The sequence below is a fragment of the Camarhynchus parvulus genome, chromosome 4 (genome assembly GCF_901933205.1).
Source record: "Camarhynchus parvulus chromosome 4, STF_HiC, whole genome shotgun sequence".
In the NCBI taxonomy this organism is placed as follows: domain Eukaryota; kingdom Metazoa; phylum Chordata; class Aves; order Passeriformes; family Thraupidae; genus Camarhynchus; species Camarhynchus parvulus.
In genome coordinates this window covers 30,158,352-30,164,351 of record NC_044574.1, presented here as the reverse complement: position 1 = coordinate 30,164,351, position 6,000 = coordinate 30,158,352, and positions in this window count along the sequence as shown.

Genomic DNA, 6,000 nt, shown 5'->3' with positions numbered 1-6,000 from the left:
CTGATTTCATACTTCAGTCTGGGACATCATGCATGTTAGATACCACAGTGCTTTCATTTTCAAGTAGACTGTGTCTGAAAAACTGATTTCTTCTGATTATGTAAAATGGTAGTTAAAACTATTATCATAATAAGGCAGTTGGGTTGCTTTGGGAGGATTTTAGTTCGTTGGTTTTTTTTGAAGGTGGGGAAAGGAAGCCAAGTCAGATTACACCATTGTCTTCAATTCAATTAAGAAAGAAAGGTTGTTTAGAGAGAAGTAGTGGCACCCTAATATCCTAGGAAGCAGATGATATAGGAAGCAGTAATTTTATCTGTGCCACTAAGCTGCATTGCTGGGACTAGCTTACATTCCAACTCCTGTGTTTTCTACACAAGAATGCTATTTACCAAATAATTTTAGCAGCTGATAAAGAAACACAGCTTCTGGTTGAAGAAAATGAAGTACTGGTATTCTAGGCCTTAGAACAATGCCTGTAGTGGCACAGCAAGAAGCAGTTAAGGAGGATGTAACACTGACAAATTGAGAGCACACAGAAATCAACTTCCCACTGATTAAACAAGGGCCAGTCTAGTTGTACATCCAATTTCCTTTTTAACAGAAGCATGCAAGCAGAAGTGTGTTAGCATGATTGTACTACCAGGGTCCATTTTTAATCTCAGCTATGAATATTGAATCTATTGAAACCAAACATAACAACACAATTGAAATCAGTGAAAAATGCATGTGTGAAATGCAGCTCCTGGGCCATTTGATTCATAAAAGACAATTGAACCAAGTCAGATGTTGCAGTTTGTACTGTAAGGAGCCTATCACCTGTTTCTGAGTGCACACCTCAACCTGCCAGGGGATTGTTAGGATTTATGTAGAATGAAATTGTGTAACATCCATAATCAAATTACTGCCTAATTTAAAAATCTGTTTACTTGCTTAATTAGTTTTGTCCCACTTTAGCATATGTAGAACACGGCAGTGTAGACTAGTAACAGTTAAGTAATGTCCCTTGTGCAAGACAATCCACATTTCCATACTTGAAATTGCTTTACAATTGCAAAAGGACAGCTAAATTCCATAGATGTCTGTCCGGAATGCCCATGCTGCTATTGACTAAAATAAAGCTATTTAAAAGCAAAACCCCCAACAACTGTCTTACTGTGTCTGCTTACCGTCTTACTGTGTCAGTAACATACAAAAAGTGATGAATGTGATTAATTGTTTATTGATTTAACCTTCATCTGTCAAGTCTGAAAGTTTTCTCAAGCCAGACAAAAAGTTTAATTTGCTTTTGTTGCAGATAGGCATCCTATTTTTGATATCAGTTTATTGCCTTTCCCCTGCTGCTGCTGTTCTAGGCACAGTGACTGTTTCACTGAAGAAATGTTTGCAGCTACTTGCAATGTTGGGATTTTGTTTAGCTGCCTTTTACTTTACACAGAAAGATACAATGGCAATGGGTGTGGTTTTTCATATTAATTTGCTGCACACATAGTTGAGATCCCTCACAAACACTGAGGGAGTGGCCTGATTACTTTTTCTTAGGTTTGTTTTTCGCCAAGTAACCATCCATATATATTTTTCTCTTCAAGTTTACCTAAGAGATTTATACAGCTTTCCTAATTCAGTTGTGAAAAAGAAAATTGTTGCAAAAAAAGGTCAGTATGTGAGCAACAAGAAAATCATATTTAATTTTTGATTATTACTGCATAGCCTAGTTCTAGAAAAACCAACTTTAGTCTTGGCGTCTAGCAGATTTACCGTTTATGTAAATACAGAGTTAATCCAGTTTACTATAAACTAAATTAAATAAGGTGTTACAGAAGAGACCAAGCTGTTTGGATGCTGGCATTTAAATGGAAAAAAAAAAAGTCAGTTTGAAAAGAAAATTTTTCACCTTTACTGTTTCAGGAACCCATGCAGTGAAGCCCCATACCATTTCAGAGGAAGAAAGAATGCCATCTTCCATGTTAAAAAGCAAAATTTTGGCAGTTATTGAGGACAGGAGAAGGCAGGAATTTGAATCTTAATCAAAATCAAGCAGTAGTTTTGGGGCACACATGCAACTGAGTTTGCTTTAGAGTCAATTACGAGTCAAGCTTTGCTTAGAAGCAAAACTCCAGAGCAGGGCCTATAGATGTCCTGGCAAATACCTACAAGCCAAGCAGCAAGAGTAAATAAAAGATTCTCAGTGGAGTGAGCGGGCATGATGGAGAGTGGATGGACCAGCAGCAGGTGAGAGCTTCAGGCAGGCTCCACAACTAACAATTAAATACTCTTTCCTCCCAGCATAAGCATGTGTCCTGCTTTCACACAGCAGCTCCAGGTGTGAGGGCTACAGGTGCAAGGAGAAAAATGCAAAGAAAAAGCTCGATTTCACCTCAGTAGCTGGCAACAGCAGCCTATGGCAAGATCCTGCTTATAGCATGGATCATCAGATGAACTCTTCTACTTTTGGAGGACCAGAACTGTTAGTGAGAAGGGCACACCCAAGCTCTCTGAGCAGTAAAACCTCTCATCCTTTGGACCAGAAGAACAAGATGAGCCAGGAGTAATGCTCAATCAAAGAACTGGCACAAGCCACAGTTTGCCTTGGGAAGAAAACTGCAGATATTTATAATGCATTTTGTAAGAAGCTGCCTTTGACAGTTAAGAGAGTCTGAAAACTAAACCTACCAGTTGGCCAAAGGCTGTGATCTAGAACCAAGCAGACCATGTGGTTTTTCCCTTGAGCTCTGCCTACCAGTTTTTCAGACCATTGTAACTTGGCAGAATCAAAGATTTTAAAGGTCCTTTGTAACTATGTCTGCTCCCACACAGTTCCGTACGGGAGAGGACAATAATTTAAAAGGAGCTAGCCTGTTTACATACCAAGAAGCACTATACTTAGGTCATTTCTGATCTACAGTGAATCAGCTCTGAATTACATTAATTGTATATGGGACAATCTCAGTCTAATCTGTTTTGCAAAGTTTGTTCTCCTAGCTCAAGGGTTACACATGAGCAATGGAAAGATCCCAGTAGTGAGACTGCCTCTGCTGGAGATTCTGCATTTAAAGTAACTCCAGTCTTTGCTTAATGTTTTGTACTATTAGTCTTGTCTTTCTTTTAAACTTGCTATGTTTTCTCTATTTGGCAGATACACAGTGTAGGAAAAAAACCCAAAACATCCCTAGGTTTTTTCCTCCTTATATTTCAGTGAAAATGGGTCATCTCAGTAAGAATAATTTTTTTTTGTCTGCACTAAAAAATGATTAGATCACAAGCACTGAGTTGTAGCAAAGCATTGCATTGCCATCTTGTTTTTAAAGCAGAACTTTAATTCAGGTACCTGGATTAGACATAGTCTAAAGTTTGGATTAGACATAGTCTTTTCTCAGGCTACACCTACCATCTGAATTGCACCAGTATTTAAACCTTTGAGTAGTTACATATAATTTGCATCAGCTTAGTTTCCAAAATGCTACATTTGCATTTTTGCAAGAGGTGTACATGCACCATCCCCTGAGAGCCGGAAACAGTTCTCTTAAGACAGACATATCCAGCTCCATGAACCTTCATGCCTTCTGTGTGAACCAGGTGGGAAAAAGAAGTAAATGTGACTGGATGGAAAGGACAGGGAAGGGAGAAGAAAAAAAGTGAAAGGAGCAGGAGCTAGTCAGGAAATGTCAGAGGAAAGAGAAGTAAAACAGCACAAGACAATAGTGGCAGACTATGAAGATCTAGCAACTGCAGTGTGCTCCTCTACTGACCCTTCCTTTCCTGCCAGCTGAATCCCCAACCAAAATGTGCCTCCTCATCTGCAGCAACTGCTGTTACCATTTATTTTCAAATTTTTCCGAGAGTAGATCTAAACTGATTCTTTAGGAAAAGAACATTGAAATTAAAAATACATATTATCTCAAGCAACTGTTCTTCAGATTTAAAATCAAGATAAGTTGCATTAGAAGTATACTCAGGCTGTGAAGTGGCCAGAAGCATAGAAGCCATTCATTCCCCTTTCTTTTTGAATCAGAAACAGTCTTTTTGTGTGATCCCAAAATTCCTTTTGCAGAGATCCCTTCTTTCGCTCACTGCATACGATGGGCTGTGTTCCTGTGAAGAATGAGAACAGCATAATAAAGGGGAAACCTGTTCCAGTTTTCAAGACATCTCTCTTGCAAGAGAAGGGATGATGCTACAGACCAGACACATCTCAGTATAAACTGGTTCCACTAAACTCTCACCCCAGCTCTGCCAGGTGCTGCACAGGCAGTAGGTTGAGGTGTCTAGCTGGTACCCAGTCTGTGATACCAGGGGTTGTATTTTGGAAGTACTGATCACAAAAGCAATTAAGACAGTGGGAGTTATGCTGCAATCATATAAAGTACTGTAAAGTGAATCCTATTTTTTTTACATCTCACTTAAGTCTCTCAAAACTATCCAGCAGTCTTGATTTCAAACTCTGTACATCAGAGCTCCATATGTAACACAGGCACAATATTCCCTTACTTTTCTCATTATCAGGAAGATAAACTCATGCAAAAAGTCTAAAGCTGTCAAAGAAAGTTGATTTAGTTTGATCCCAGCAAGTCTTCAAGGATCACGGAAGGGAGAGCACCAGAGGGAAACTGATAAAAAATGCATCACTTCAGTGCAAGGTTTGTTTGGTTCACAAAATAAGCAGATCTTAGAGCACGTTGAACATAGACACCCCCACGTTGGCTGAGGCATTGACTTTGTGAAAGGGCCAGCACAGGGAAAAACAGGAGATGTGACTATGTGACTAAGAACCCTGTAAGCACAGGGCAGCAGGTTACACACAAGCACTTATTATGCTTCTGGTGTTTTCTTATTTTGTAGTGCTTCAGCGTCTGAGCTAGACAGGTCAAGATTTTAATTGATGAGAATTAAAGACACAGCAGATCCTGGCTTCCATGTGTCTGTGCAAGAAAGAGACAATAAAAGAACTTGACACAGATCCCATTTACTCAAGGTGTGCACCACAACCTCCCACCACGCCATCTGCACCAGCCTCTGCTCTGCCAACAGGTCAAGCATACCACTTTTGTTTTGTGAAGATCTTCCCTACACCTTTGCCCTCCAAAGCAGCAACCCACTAATTTTCTCCTCCAACCTCTGATCAGACTCTATATTTATTTATTCCTCCTAAGACTGCTCATTATCTGCCTCCTTCCTATCAAGTAGCCTGCAAGTGCAGTGCATGCCCATATCATTCCAGATAAACATCCCAGCCACCCAAATGGGTTTGAAAGGAAGCCAAGTGACTTTGCCTATCCCCGTCTCAAACTCCCACTTTCAGTTATGTCTGTGTTACACAATATCACAACAACATACCTGCTTCCCACGGCCCAGGTGCCAGGGCTACCTGCAGTCTGAGATAGCTTCTTGATTTTTTTTAAATAAATACCATACTTTATTTTTGAAATTTTTTTTTTTTTTTTGGCTTGGCTCTGAGTGCAGAGCTGAGCCAGCACCTCTGTCTGCTACATGGGGGTTAGCTGTCCTTGCCAAAAGAGTTGTCAGCCACAGCATGACAAGTGACAGCTGTTTCCTGTTTCTGAAAGCAGCGTCACCAGCCACATCATCCCTCTCCTTAATTTAGAAAGCTGTTTTGTTGTCATCTGGTTCTACACTTCCACATGCAGGCTGAGGGCTGTAACAGGAATAACAGCACTGAGGTTACACGACACTTTCCCTGTTCAAACCACTGGGCAAGAAAACCCACAGGAATTATTTATTGTAAATATTTCCCACAGACTAAACCCAACAGGTAGCAGCAAGCAGTCTTGCTCCCCTGTATTTTCTGCTGTAACATGACAACAAAGGAGCATGCTCAAGAACCACTATATGGAATGAGGTTTAGTTCTTCAATGTTACCTTGTGGGCATTCTACGTTTGCAGTTGAAGATTTATGCCAAATATACTTCTCAGCTCTGAGTATCTGCCAAGTGGATTCTTACAAATGGGAAAACAAAAAAAAAGAGCAATAGCAGAATTTTTCTC